We start from the raw sequence: 16,473 nt of genomic DNA, 5'->3' as shown, positions 1-16,473 counted from the left end.
CATTGTGTTTATGCTAGAATAATGTGTTCAGTTGTAAATGTTTATTGCAGTTGCCTTGATTACCTGCACCACACAGTTAATTCTGATATTTTCTAAATATTTATGTTGTATTTGTGCTATAAATGATGTCTAATAACTATGGAGTGTTTGTCGTATTTTATTTCTAACCAATAATTCATATATAAATGGCAATGAACCTGATGTAAATAAATTAGAGTGAGATTTAGTTTTTTTCCTTAGTATGCACTCTACCTTGTCCTTTGAAAGGCAGTTTGACCTCTCTGAAGTATTTTATTCATTCTCAAATGTGTGGAATGACATGCATTAAGAAAAGAATCTTTAGATCTGAACACAGACATTTTATTTTGCACTGATAGAACAACAGGCCAAAAATAAGGCATTAGTAGTGTGCCATTCTTATTGGTGAGTGTTTTCTGCTTTTAAGCATCTCTCTTTGCTATGAACAGCTATTTTGCCACCTTTTCATTGCTGCTTAATGTTATTTAAAATGCAATTTCTTTATATAGTTAATAATAATAATTATAATAATTTATTTTATTTATAGGCGCCTTTCAAGGCACACAAGGACACCTTACAGAGCATTAATAACAACAGTCACAACATAAAATTAATAAAATATTAACAGTACTATAAAACCAGAATAAATACAATAATAAAATTAAATTTCAATTTATTAGCTAAAATTATCAGACAGAATAAGACAGCTTAAAAAGACATGTTTTAAGATGAGATTTGAAGGTAGGAAGAGAGTCAATATTGCGAATATCTTGTTCGAGAGAGTTCCAGAGGCGAGGGGCCACTTGACTGAAAGCTCTAAACCCCATGGTAGTCAAGCGAGCAGGAGGTATAATAAGATTGTAGAGTAAGAAGATCTAAGGATACGACAAGAAATGAAGATGTGAAGAAGATCAGAAATATAAGGAGGTGCCAGATTATGAAGGGTCTTGTAAGTAATAAGCAGAATCTTAAAATCAATGTGATATTCAATAGGGAGCCAGTGAAGCTGTTGAAGGACAGGAGTAATGTGTTCTTTGGAAGGGGTTCTGGTAATAATACGAGCTACAACATTCTGAACCAATTGGAGTTTGTAAAGGAGTTTGTGAGGAAGACCAGAAAGGATAGAATTACAATAATGTGTTCTAAAGCATTTTTGCATAATTTTTCAAAGATTATCAAGTACTAGGCAGCTTTGGAAAAAAAGAAAACGAGTGTAACAGGTGTCTAAAATACTAAGTTTAGTTATTTGGAGTTTCACCAAATCCTGATAATATTCATTATGTTGTATGTTTTTTTTTTCCTGTTCTATTCCTGTTCTATTTCCCTACTGTGTTAATGTTAGTGTGAGTCTCTCCCAGTGTTTGATGTGTTACCGTGAGTGAAGGTAAACACGCTGTTATTCACTGTATAGTAGAATTAATTAAATTATTTGAAATTGCTTGAGTTAATTTTTTTTGTATATGACAGTAATAGTAGTAGGATCTGTTCAGTGTACGGTTGTTGTTTTGAATATTTTCATATTAATTTTGATGTGTTAATGTGAGCGTTCATGTTTTGTTTTTTTTGTTAATGGGAGGAATTCTATCAGCAGAGCGTGAATAGTCTTTTTTGTATGTTCTCTTTTCACATTTCAAGTATATATATTTATATTTGTATACTAAGCGGTGCATGAATATGTACATTGTTGTAATTTATCATCGCTCCCAGTGTTCATTGTGTTATAAGTCCTCCTCCTCTCAAAATATCAGCAGAGCTTCAGCAGTCATTTTTTTATGTTCTCTGTTGTTAACATTTCATTTCAGCCTGTTACTAAAAAGCATCAAAAAATAAAGGAATCCATTGTGGTTGCATTACTCCTTCATGGTGATTTGTATAGCACGCTGCAAATCACAATGCATAAGTTTTGAAGGATAACCTGATTCAAGGCCAGCAAAGACCGTTTGCACAAAGAGACCCAAATGGTAATGAATCATCCTTTTCCACATTTAACTTGAAATATTATAACAAATTATAAAAATAGATTTTAGGATTCTCTATTTTATGTGAAACAGAGAAAGATTTAGCTTTTGGTCTGGCATTGAAGTTGAATTAGCGGTGAGTAAAGTAATATAAGTTTTGTTTTGAGGAAGACTATCCCCTTAAATATCAGGCAAGTCTGCTTACCTTCTTATAAAGACTAGAATGACTGAATTTTTTATTCCCAATCCTGGTCCAGGAGCAATCCTGCTCTTCACATCTTAGTGTTGTCAGTGATCCAAAAAACAGCTGATGATCTGTGGGTACTGTCCAACCTGGTTTTGGAAATAAAAGATTAAAATTGTGTTACCTTTTTTCAAAGTTTTCAAAGTTTTTCAAATACAGTGTTGATACTGGGCTGGTGGTGGTAGCCTAGTGCTAAAACACTCAACTATGAACCAAGATGTTATGGGTTTGACTCTTGCTCCAGCACTACCACCACTATGCCCCCAAATAGAGCACTTAAGTCTAACTTACTCCAGGGAGAGAATGACGCTGTAATTAGGAAACGCAAGGAGCTCTGACAAATGCCAAAAATGAAAATCTTTGAAAACACAGCTAGCTATGAATACAATAGGCAATATGTTTGTGATAAATGTGATTGTATAAAACATTTTTTTAGGATCCACTGTATCCCAAAAAAAACCAACACTGTAAAGGTATGCTGTATGGTAGAATCAGGCAATACTGAAATAATCCATGCTTTTTTGGAAAAATATCCTGTTATGGCAGCAACTAAACCCACTGTATCCTATTGGATAATCCTCACTTTGGCTGTTGTTTTGGGAAATCTGTTTTAAAAAATACTTCCTAAGGAGCTCACCTTTTTAACATTTTGAATAAATAAGCTTTGACTCTGCCATCTCCTCTCCCACCTCAAGCAGCAAGCCCTTTTCTGACTTCAGCAGTTCCTATTGTATAATTATAACTCTTTGACTCATTGAATAAAATGACTCTTAACTCTAATAATAACACTCTTTAATGAGACAAATTCTAAACATAAATAATTCTGTTCTTATCTCATTTGAAATATTTCTTAATTTATTTTTGCTTTTGAATAAGATTAGTTGTGACTGGTTCTGTAGTTTAAACTGAATCTTTTCTTTTGCCCCGATGAAGGAGCCAGAAATCATGAGAGACCTGGGGCCTCATGTATAAATGGTGCGTACGCACAGAAATGTTGTGTAAGAACGTTTCCATGTTCAAATCACGATGTATAAAACCTACACTTGGTGTAAAGCCACGTACTTTTCCACGGTACCTCATACCCTGTCGTACGCAAGTTCTCCGCTCGGTTTTGCAGACTGGCTGCCCCCAATGTCAAAGCAGTGCTGCTGTTCCTTTGTGGTTACCCTTTCTTAGATCCACATCCACGACGGCGGCTTTATCAAATACACTGAAATTAACCGCATATCGTTCATAAATTTAATGCATCTGATTGTAATTAACCTGTAACAATATAATGGTCCACAGAATGGTCAAACTATTTTAAATACCATAACTGCTTTTGCGTTGTTACTCTCACTTCACCTTCTTCTTCTTCTGTCAGCTGCTCCTGTTAAGGGTTGCCACAGCAGATCATCTTTTTCTATATTACTCGCACTGCACCACTCGGAGTATTTGTATCACTGTATCTGAGTGTGAATCACAGATCTACAGCGATTGTAAAGAGAATTATCGGTATACAGCATCAAGCACTCGCTGCCTCAGCCATTCGCTATTTGAACTGCTCTCATCTGACCAACACTTCACAGTCTTTCCTGTTTCGGACCTCGTGGTTCACAAACAGTTTCATCCCAAGAACTATAAACACACTCAATTAGTCCATAAAGTGCTTCTTGTAGAACTGTTTGTACTTGCAAGCTAAGCTTACAGATGGCTTAACGTCTATTACAGAGCTGATTGTGTGGCGATTGGGTATTTGGAGAAAGAAAAGTAAGGCCAGGAATTGGGGGTTAGTACGTTTGAAAAAGACAGTACTTCTGTAATAAAGTATTTCATTGAAGGTCGCACATGGCGCAGCAAGCATCTTGTTGCTGTAAGACATGAACAATCACTGCGCCACCATGTTCCCATGTTTAATAACATGTTTTAACGCATGTCATCATAAAAATGATATCACGTATACAGTAATCCCTCCTCCATCGCGGGGGTTGCGTTCCAGAGCCACCCGCGAAATAGGAAAATCCGCGAAGTAGAAACCATATGTTTATATGGTTATTTTTAGAATGTCATGCTTGGGTCACAGATTTGCGCAGAAACACAGGAGTTTGTAGAGAGACAGGAACGTTATTCAAACACTGCAAACAAACATTTGTCTCTTTTTCAAAAGTTTAAACTGTGCTCCATGACAGGACAGAGATGACAGTTCAGTCTCACAATTAAAAGAATGCAAACATATCTTCCTTTTCAAAGGAGTGCAAAGCAAGCAGTCAAAAAAAAAATCAATAGAGCTTTTTGGCTTTTAAGTATGCGAAGCACCGCCGGTACAAAGCTGTTGAAGGCGGCAGCTCACACCCCCTCTGTCAGGAGCAGGAAGAGAGAGAGAGAGAGCCACAGAAAATCAATACGTGCCCTTTGAGCTTTTAAGTATGCGAAGCTCCGTGCAGCATGTCCTTCAGGAAGCAGCTGCAAACAGCCCCCCTGCTCACACCCCCCTACGTCAGCGCAAGAGAGAGAGAGAGAGAGAGAGAGGAAGAGAGAAAGTAAGTTGGGTAGTTTCTCAGCCATCTGCCAATAGCGTCCCTTGTATGAAATCAACTGGGCAAACCAACTGAGGAAGCATGTACCAGAAATTAAAAGACCCATTGTCCGCAGAAACCCGCGAAGCAGCGAAAAATCTGCGATATATATTTAAATATGCTTACATATAAAATCCGCGATGGAGTGAAGCCGCGAAAGGCGAAGCGCGATATAGCGAGGGATCACTGTACTTCTCAGTATTTGAATTACTCAGAGAGCTGTAATATTTTGAACGTAATGGATTCTGTGTCCTGTTGGAGGAAGAGCACGTAGTGATTCAGGCGCATAGAGCAAATATAAGATCATATACACAACAAAGCATTTAACATGCTACCTTAGTTACGATGGGATTTGAGAAACTAGTAAATTAAACGATTTTAAGATGAAGTTTATGATGTTCTATTTTAATGACAAAATAAACTATGTGATTAAAGTGTAAATTTCGAGATTAATGTAGACATTTCGTGCTTTTTTCACACTGTGTGCCTTTTTTTTCACTGTACCCTAATAAGCTTTCATATGACACTCAGATGGTGGGCTATGAGTCGCCTTTTCACGCCGACTTTGATATGTGACAACTTTTTTACTTCGGGCACTGTGTGACTTTGTGAACTTGAGCTTTCGAGTTTCTCCGACGCGCTATGTCACTTGATCAACTTCCTTTTGTTGCTTATATAACTGTTTAAACCAACAAATAGTACGTTTTTCTTTGCCTCCATTTGGTATTCGCTGAATTTCTTCTATTTTTCCTCGTACTTTTGCCATTGCCTTTTCACAGAACGCTGGGCTTAAGGGCTATTTATATTGATTTGCATATTCAAAGAGGCGTAATTCTGGGAGGAGTTGGGGCGGGACAACAAGCGCGTGCACGTGCGTTTATTTCCATGCTGAACGGGATTTATGTAGCAGAAGAACACGGAAGTTGGCGAACGCACAGATTCCTGCATCTGGATTTTTCTGTGCGTAAGCACATTTCAGCTTTTGTGCTTACGTCATGTTATAGTGTGAATTCTATGCATGGCGTTATGCATGAGGCCCCTGCACACTGCTATGCAGTGGCTAATTAGTAAAAAAGACAAATTCCATGGAATGCAACTATGCCCAGAGTGGTGGACATGTCCAAGACAGACCAGCAGAAGGATCTCAAAGAGGTTCTGGAGGGAAATGACCCAGAAGCCAAAGAACCTTTCCTGTTTATTTTTGAATAAAGGGGAGGATATGGAAATATTTTTACAAAACTGTTTTGATGAACAGTGTTTCAGGGTCAACTCATTCTTCATTTTGTGATGAAAATGGTATGGACCCTGGCCTACAGTGCTGATATTGTATCCATCCATCCATTATCCAACCCGCTATATCCTAACTACAGGGTCATGGGGGTCTGCTGGAGCCAATCCCAGCCAAAACAGGGCGCAAGGCAGGAAACAAACCCCGGGCAGGGCGCCAGCCCCTTGCAGGCTGATATTGTATATAGTTATATTTTGTAGTTTTTATTTCTAGTTTACATACCTGTTGTTACTGTTTTTAGTTTATTTAGCATTTGATACATAATAAAAGTCACTTTTCAGATACCTGCTTGTTTGGATTTTTGCATTGATATGCACACAAATGCATGTTTGTTAGTGATAAAGGGACCTATATATTTTACAGTATATTTTACAGCAATACCTAGACTGCTACAGTTATATTATAACATAATATATTATATTATAGTCAGGTATTGATCCAAGTGTTTTCTTGTATGTATTAGCATACTGAATTTTGATGCTTGAAGAATAATGCTATCCACCAAAAGCTAGGTGGACAGCACAGAGTTCAGAGTTAAGACAGCCAAGGGGTAGAAGCTGTTGCAGAATTTGCCAGAAGTGGATTGAATGCAATGATACCTTCTGTCAGATGGAAGTAAGACAAAGAAACTGTGTGAAGAGTGGGAGTGATTGTTCACAATGCCATAGGCTTTGTGAATACAGCACTTGATAAAAATGTCTTCAGTGGAGATTAGAGAGGTCCCAGTGATCTTTTCTACTGTGCGTACTATTCATTGTAGAACCTTGCAGTCAGAGACACTGCAGTTCCCAAACCAGAGAGAAGAGATTTATGTAAATCTGCTTTCACAAGATGAGGTTTGCAGTAACTTGTACCTCTCAATCCTATCTGCTAGGCTTAACTGTACTGTCCAATTTAATTGGAAATATCCAAACAGGCTTTTGTTAAAAGCAGTCAGTGGTCGTGGTGGTTGGAATGAAAAATCTTGGTGTGAATCTTAGGCTAACTGTTCTTGGTCTAAGTCTGTGTTTAGGGAACATGGCTTAACTCGTCTTGCATTGTATCCTGTCAATTCTGTTAAAACTGTATATTTAAAATGTGTATTTTCCCTATTATATATAGCATAAGTTTTGAAAACATCAGAGTATTGATGACCAATTTTTATTTTGACTACTTCATTTGTGATATTCTTTTATTTTGAAATCTTCATCCTACCTGTCAAGTACGTCCCATCACATTTGATATTGCCCCCTACCTCTAGTCCTATGGCTCCTGGCTGAAAAGATTCATACTAGCTGCTCATTTGGTAGGTTGATCCCATGCTTCCCACTCACAACTCTGCCAAGGACGGTCCTAAGCGCAACTGAAAAAGGAGGAAGGTGGTCACCTGACTGAAGTTACCACAACCAGATATCTGGGAAAACCAGGCAAGAAACCAATGGACATTCCATAAATAAAGTTGTAAAATTCATACTACCGCATCAGGGGCAGCCAATGTGCCACCATCAGGGACCCAGGACGCTGGTTAGAAGTTGGCCACTGGTCAAAGAAAGAAGATCAAAATAATTTCTCAGACATCAGAAATATGTATCATGGCATGTAACGTCTGAACTTCTGAGACAGAAGGAAATCATTGCCAGGGAGCTATTAAACTAGAAAATCTCGATTACGACAGTTTCCAAATTATGACCAACCAGAACTGGAACACTAATGACCACACCTCCATCCAATGACAATACGATGACGCTTTTCTACTCTGGCAGAGATGAACAAGAGGCTGGCAAAGACTGCAGGTCAAAGCATTACCTTATTACCAAAACTACAAGAATAGTACCAGAACCAAAAAGCTACAACAATGAACCAAATCAGGAAGTAGGAAAGTAAACGTTGTTAACCAGAATAGCTAACACTGTGAATTCAAGACTAACACCGTTTAAAGTTTCAGTCCACAAAGTTGGACAAAGAGCTGAAGGTTTGGGTTGAATTTTATACTGGAGTCCCCATGACAGGACATGTAGTACCTCTTGGAAGGCAATGGTACAGTTCATCCTAGCAAGTCACTAACGAAATGCTGAGACTCTAAATGGAGGTGTGATACCCTTAAACTTAAACAAAATAATTTCTCAAGTGATGTCACAGCTCTTTATCTCAATGAACTTCTGGTCTGACGGTAAAAGAGGAGAAACAGTAAGAAATAGTAAGTGACAATGCCAACTTGTGGTTAAGAGTGCAATTACAGGTAGAACAGAAGACCCCTAAAGATGTCCCCTACTCACGCGTGTCTAGCACTGAAAAACTTCTATCAACTTTGACCAGTCCTTAGGTAGATTGAGAAATTTTCAATAATTTACCTTTACAAAATGAAAGTAATCTGTAAATCATTAATATAATTTGCCTTGGATAAAGGCATCAGCCAAATAAGTAAATGTAAATAAGAGAACAAATACAAAAGCTGAATTGCTACTTGCACAAGGAGCTGTTATGTACTTCCTTTTCAAAATGAAATGGGAAAAGAAAAAGAACAAGCAGAGCACCAGTATTTTTTTTTTTACATACACAGGTAGACAACTGAAGACTGACAAGTTACACTATTATGAAGATATTTGTGAAGGATTTTTCATTTCTACCTTCAGCTTGTTCAGTTAAAGACAAGACTGTAATCTTCCGGTGCCCCATGCACTCTGCCATATAGACTGCTTTCACTTGGAAAATCATAATTTAAGCTACAGTTAAAATAAAGTTACTGTTTTTCATCTGTCTGTGGATTGACAAAGGGTTATTACAGGGCTACCACCCATGGTATTTTGACAGCAAACTAATGACAACTTGTTAAATTGTAAAGTCTACAATCAGGCCACTTGTGTGTTATTATCGATTTGCGTGCTGTGAATTAATAACAGGCCCACCAAGGTTTTCCACCTACTAAGTGTTGTACATCTAACACAGGGCCAGCAGCACTTGCTCACTAAATTTATATTACCTTTCTTTCCCCAGCACTCCCTTTTTTATTCTACTTGATGTATACTCATTAATGAAAGAACAGTATTTTTGTTTAGTTAACATTTTCTGACTAATAAGTCTAAAGGTATGTAGTTTTATTTCATAGAGGCAGTCTACTTGTATTTTCTTTTAAAGTAATTTTATTTGCATAGAGATCTATACACAAATTAGAAATTTTGTTAAAAATCTAGTCGATTAGATTACTGTAACACACTCCTCTCAGGACTACCCAAAAGAGACATCAATCGATTGCAACTAGTGCAGAATGCAGCTACCAGAATCTTAACTAAGAAAAGAAAATCTGAGCACATCTCTCCAGTTTTGATGTCACTACATTGGTAACCCGAGCCATTTGGAATTGACTTTAAAATACTGCTTATGGTTTACAAAGTCTTAAATAATCTCGCTCCATCCTATATTTCAGAATGCCTCTCACCTTACACTCCAAATTGTAACCTTTGATCTTCAAATTAGTGTCTGCTTATTATTCCAAGAGCTAAACTTAAAAGAAGTGGTGATAGGAATTTGCCAGGCTAATACAGTGGAGCATTTTAAAAAACTGCTAAAAACTCATTATTTTAACATAGCTTTTTCATTGCTTCATTTTAGTTTAACCCTGACATTCTATATATGCATTTAATTATTGTTTTTATCATGGCTCCACAATCCATACTATCCCCTACTTTCTCTGCTGTTCTTTTTCCTGTTTTCTGTAGTGGCGATCTGCACCACCACCACCACCTGATCAAGGCACCATGCAGTCCTTACATTGATGGATTGAAGGCCAGATGTCCACATGACCACCATCATCAAATTCTTCCAAGTGAAGCCTGAAAACCATGAGGACTGATTTAGATCATTTATGTTAGGTATAATGCCTAGAGGGGGCTGGGTGGTCTCATGGCCTTGGAACCCCTACAGATTTTTTTTCTCCAGCCCACTGCAGTTTTTTTTTTTTTGTTTTGTTTTTTCTGTCCTCCTGGCCATTGGACCTTTATTCTTTGTTACTTAGTTTTGCCTAATCTTATTTTTATATTTTTATTTTTTAAAAAGTTTTCTTTCTTCATCTTGTAAAGCAGTTTGAGCTAAACCATATTAATCTGTAGTGCAGTGTAAAGTTAGTCATATCTAGCACATAATTTCTACCCCCAGAGTTTCATTAATGAGGAAAGCACCATCTGGGTTTAGGTTTATGGCTTAATTGTTTCCTTTCATGCTTGCTTGTTTGGCACTACAGAAAACACTAGACTTTTTTTTGATTAAGCTAACAGGAGCTACTACACCCACACTGTAAATTAGCTGAACTGGGAAGGAGGTTGTGCATGAGCTGTTTCATTAGTGAATAGCTTCAGGAAATGTTCAGCGGTGTGCGTACCAGGAGCTACAGAGGGTCAATAAAGAGGGAAGCCTGCAATGTTATGCTCCCTCTCCCTCTTGCCATCTTGCCATTGAGACAAGAGCACCTTTCACTGTCGCCATTCTTTCATCTTAGCAGCCATATTGAGACAAGTAGGCTGCCTGGGCCTGTGCAAATGACCAGCTAGCTAAGAAGAAGAATCAAATGTAACTATAAGTTATTGTGCCACCTGCAACTACACATCTAGCATTACTACTATTTTATATATAATACATAATTAATTAAAGTAACTCTGTCTCCTTTTTGTATTATTGCTCTATCTTGTTGCCCAAGGGCAACGGTATAAAAGGAAGTATAAAATAACTAAGCTTCAGTATGGGATTTGAGACATTTTGTTAATGTCTACACAATAAAAGGTATAAAAGAGGAAAACAGGGTCACCAATTTGGATTCTGTCAAGACAAAACACAATTCCAGAGGCCAAACTGGTGAGTCTTGATGAAGACTCAGAGAGCACTCCAACAATACTGTATATATAAAAATATTTCAAAGAATGTACCCTTCAAAGATCATAGAGATTGGTGGTAAAAAGTCCTTTTAATATGAATCTCAGAAAAGGAGAATACAGAGAATACACTCTAGTTGTATATGTAAAAGCATTCCATAATTTAACTAAAGGTCTTTCATCAATCACGCTTATCCTGTTAAAAATTATCCAAAATGTAAGAAGGGCGAGACCCAACTTGCAAGTGCTGCCATCTAGCTCCAGCTTCACTAGTCCGTATGTTTTGGAAATGTTCTAAATGAACATAATTTTGGACAAAAATGTTTACATACTTTTCAGACACATTTATTGTTACAATCACTCCCAATCCATTAACAGCAATATTTGGTGTACCCCCTAATGGCATCAAAGTGCATACAGTTAAGCAAATTGTAACAGTCTGTACTACGCTAATAATAATAATTCATTACATTTATATAGCACTTTTCTCAGTACTCAAAGCACTATCCAAACAGGGAGGACCTGGGAAGCAAACCCACAGTCTTCTTACTGCAAAGCAGCAGCACTACCACTGCACCACCTACTAGTATGCAAATTTATTTTGCTTAACAATTCCATTCTACCATCTATAACTCAGTGAGTAATTGACGTTCTATATGATATAAAACTAGAAAAAATCTATTTCTCTATCAGAGGATATTTATTTTTAGAACATGACAATAATTCTTTAATATTATTTTAGAATAGCCATGCTATATTTTCAATCTCTTATGTTATGATTGGTTTAATCATATTTAAAAAAAAAATTCTCTCCTGTTCTCTTCCTTTTCTCTTCTCTGGGTGAGGGTTAAATTTTGTTTTGTTTTTTTCTTTTTTGCATATTTTGTATTTATTTCAAACTAAACAGCTCTATCTGTTAAGTTATTGTTACCTGTATGATTGAGTGACATTCCATTGTAATGTTCTGTTTTTTTCTGAAGTTTATTTCTTTTCCATCTCAGTTAGATGAAAAGTAGATTTATATTTAACTGTGAAATTAATACATTCTGTTAGCAGTGTGATATGTTCTGTAAGAGTAGGGGTCTTCAGTCACGGTCCTGGGGGGCCGCAGTGACTGTAGGTTTTCACTTCAACCAATTTCTTAATTAGAACTAATTTATTTGCTACTGAAGCAGTATATTTTTGGGGCTTATTTTAGTTATCTTGTTGCTACAATTCATAACCCCTAATGACCTATTTTAGTTTTTAGGAGATGCATTTAAGTTTTAATTGTTGCTTGTGTTCTTAACCAGACATTAGTTAATAATGAAATGCAGATAACCAATAAACCAGCAGTTCTCCGGCTAATGTGCTTCCTTTTAAACCTGTGCATTTGCATCATGAAATATCTTTGTTGAAAAAAATATTTAGTAATAAATGAGAGGGGAACTGTTAAGTTGAAATCTTTCCTGGTCCACAAAACACATGGATAATGTTCTCAGAGAAGGAAATTTTACAGTGCAATAAAGAATTCTCTTGAATGAATGAAAACTCTAACTAGCCAAATAGACAAATACCAAGTTTCATTGTCAGCAAGGACTGTCTTCTAATTAGGAAACTAGTTGGAAGGAAAACCTGCAGCCATTGCAGGCCTCAACTGAAGGGTGATTCTGACCATTGGCATATTTGTTATATATTTCATGGTCGGTTATTGGCACTAGTAAGGCAATCTTGCAAAGCATCAATACTTTTCACATTCAAATTAGTGACAATTAAAAGAATTTATATAAATTTAATGTGCTTTGCTTGAAAGATATATTTATATTCAGATGAAGATGAAATCGAAACTACTTCTTCATTCTTTCTAATGTGTCTTATTGGCAAAGGGAGGAGGCATGTTAATCCACTTTTGGTATTCTTCTCACTGTTTCGACAAATTCTTCATTAAATTCATTGACTCCTTCTCATAACAATTTTCTGTAGGTTGTCTAACCTTGGTCTTCCTTTCTTTCCACCGCCTTCTGTTCTAATTTCCAGCACTCTTCTCTTTAATTCTATCATTGTCTATTTTCAACATATGACCAAGCCATCTTACTTGTTTCTTTTCTATTTCTTTCCAAAGGGGTTCATTGTTTTAATTCTTCCCTCGTCTTTTTGTTCCTTATCTTGTTTGCTGCTCAAATTATACTAATAAACAAATATCTTAAATGAAAACTGTTGGCACAGTAACATAATAATACATGAAAAGTTTATTTATCAAAAAGAATGCATCAAAAATGAGAATATAGAATATTTTTAAATAATTTTATGAAAATTGAATATAAATACATTTTATACACAGAATATGTAATGAGGAGGTTTCAGAGAAAAAGAAACTGTTTTAAGAAAGCTGTCTTTTTTACCCTAAGGGCAAAGGTGTTATACATTCCAGCAAAATTTATGGAGTCCTGAGGAAAAAGGGTGTTCATCACTATTGATGATCTAATTCAACATGGAGCCAAGCAGATTTCAGATAAATACATCTGAAGGATTAAAGGACAAGAACATTTTGGAGAAGTCAACATAGACAAGGTTAAGGCTTTCTTAAAGTCTTGAAATGCATGTTTAGCTTTTAGGAGCCAGTCCACAAAGTATAGTCCTTATTTACTGGTTAGATCTATTAAAGACATAGCCAGTCTGGAAAAAATGGTGTACTAGCCATCAATAGTACCCTGCTTGTCATAAAGTGGTTTGAACTTGACTTTTAGTTTAGAGCCAGGTCCATTTTGCTACAGCAGAAACTCTGGACAGTTAACATTTCACCCCCCCGAGATCCACTACATATTCCAAATACTGTACTTCGGCCAAACCAAATTAACATTTTTCAGCTTGTTTAAGTGACTTCAGGATAGTCTGTAGGTGGTGCAAATGTATTTTCAGGTGCTGGAAAATACAATAACGTCTTCAACGTAGGTAGTGTTATAAACTCTGCTACTGAAGCAGTCCAAAGCTGGTTGGAGTTCCATGGAGCCCAAAAGGATCAACACACTATTGTCAATATCCACTGGAAGCACTAAAAGCATTTTTTTTCCTTGATGTAAGGGTCAATAAATTGCCACAACCCCCTTTTCATATCAATGATGTTTAGGAGGTGAGAATTTCCTAAGTTCTTGATAAGACAGTCATCAATAAGAGGTCTTAACTAGATACTAGTACTTTCTTCTATAACTCCAAGGGCTAAATTTTTTTTTTTAAAATAACATTCGCTTGCTTTACCTCAAGGCCCCGACAAAGGGTATTCACAAACTTTGACCCCAAGGTCTGTTACAAACTCATGCAAAGTGACATCAGGGTTAGTGTTCAGGATACTCACCCTACTCAAGACCTTATTTTTTTGTCATATGTAGTAATTTTTTACTAGATACAGGTTTACTGTACAGTTCTCTAACTGCTTATTGGTTTCTGTTTATTAAGATCCTATTACTTTTTAGTTACATTTTTAACTAAGTGATATGGACTCTACCCATATTATTTTTACAAATAATATATGTAATTCGATGGCATTTATTGATCTTGTGTGTATTGTAATTATTTTTATGCATTTTTTCTCTTTTTTTTTTATGTTTTTCTCAACATTTTTCCTTTAGCTTCACCTAGAACATGGCATAGCTTAGATCTTGTGATAAGCTGCATACTTTAAGTTTCAGACTTTCCTGGTAACATTCCAAAGTCAATAGGATGATTCACTACTTGTTAGTGTAGAAAAGAATATTCTTAAAATTGATGATTTTTATATATTTTCAGAGAGCATCATAAGCATACTATATATGAAAATAAGTATTCTATCCTAATGTACGTTAGTACCGTAAGGGTTAAACCATAAAAAGCCCTTGCCTGCATATTTTATTATTTTTCTCTTTTCAGCTGCAAACCACCAATATCTTGTTACTAAGCTCAAAAACTTTAGTTAAGGACATTGTGTACTTTGAGAAGGTTAAGCAGACCATTGTTTTAGAAATGCAGCTGCTCAAAACGTCAACCTTGAGAGATGCTTGGATGTCAAGTAACTTTCATTTGAACAGAACAGTGTGTCATATATGGGTCTTCCTGGTTTCGACTTAAGATGTGTTCTTGATCAATGAATTAGTTTCGGACACCTGCATAGGGTATGAAGTAATGACTGCAGTTTCGGTCAAGTGATGGACATTAGGTAGTGGTGGGTTTGGACATTAGGTAATGAATGGAAGATCCAAAAGGAGGAGAGTATTTTGCAAAAGTAACAAGAATTGTAAAAAAATGTAAGCTCATTGAATTTGCTAATTGCTCAACTCACTTGATTTGAGTCTATGTATGCATCATGCAATAAAACTTGATTTCTGCTATCTTCCTGAAACTCTGTGTGCCTTCTTTGAGCAGCGTGTTTCTGCCACAACATTAACTGTCTTTTTTATCTATGAATATTTAAGATTAGGAATCTTTTTTTCTAGTCAGTGTGGCTAGGGTAGATTGGATAATTCATTATCCACTAACCTATGGATCTAATGAGTTACAATAAATGCACACCAAACCCTTTGCAGAGTGACTTCAGATCATTTATTTAAAACAAGTATATGAACCTTCAAACCTTTTTTTTTTGTTAATTTGTATGGAATGCTATTTGTTTTTAATAAAATCAAAAAAAAAAAGAAATTCATGACAGCATCTATCATAAACAGTTGTTGTCCAACCAGGCTGTAATGTTATGAGTTAGGGTTAGGGTTAGGGCCTGAGTTGCCTCGAAAGCTTGCATATTGTAATCTGTTTAGCCAATAAAATGTGTCATTTTGCTTGACTTTTCACTACATTCATAATGGCTAACACTGTACAACACTCCAGTACTATTAAACCAACTGGTATCTAGAGATAAGAGAAGGAAGGAAATAGTTTAACCATCGACACAGTCAACCTTTGTTCATCCTGAAGGTCTCTACAGGATGAGGGGCAGACTGCAGCTGCATCTGTGCAACAGGCTTGTAAGCTTGACTTAATATAGCAAGAGTCAATGGTTTGGAGATACTTGGGTTTCCATAAAAAAGTCCTAAGGCAAGGATAGAGACTGGACCCTTCCTTGGTAAAACAATAAGGGAAGCTGTTATGATTGGAAGTTTCATACAATGGCAAAATATGGCGAGACCTCCAAAAAGATGCTTGGAAGCAGGCCAGAATCCCATCTAGTCTACTCAGCAAAGGCAGGTCCAAAAATGAGGAGCTGGCAAAGCAACTATAACATTTTCAAAATCTTTAAAGAAAGCTCCACAAGGTGACGGTAATTGTCATCCTTTACTCTTGTAGAAACAGAGCTAACGAATAATCTTAATAAATAAAATATTTATTCAACAAAAGGTAGCAAATACAGGAAAAAAGCTCAGCAGAGAGGGGGTGCAAAGCAAAGTTTGAATGCAAAATCTAGAAATTACAATCCTTAAAACAGGGCAGAAAAATCAAGACAACAAGAGGACAGAATAAGACAATACTTATTCTAACTTCTTATAAATAGCATGGAGTGGGACCCAGGAGATTTGATGTCAGGGTAGTCCTGTCTTTTGGAGCTCCACCCACAAAGAATGCTGAA

This window comes from Erpetoichthys calabaricus, chromosome 1 (assembly GCF_900747795.2).
Source record: "Erpetoichthys calabaricus chromosome 1, fErpCal1.3, whole genome shotgun sequence".
Classification (NCBI taxonomy): Eukaryota; Metazoa; Chordata; class Cladistia; order Polypteriformes; family Polypteridae; genus Erpetoichthys; species Erpetoichthys calabaricus.
Note: the sequence above shows the minus strand (reverse complement) of the source record.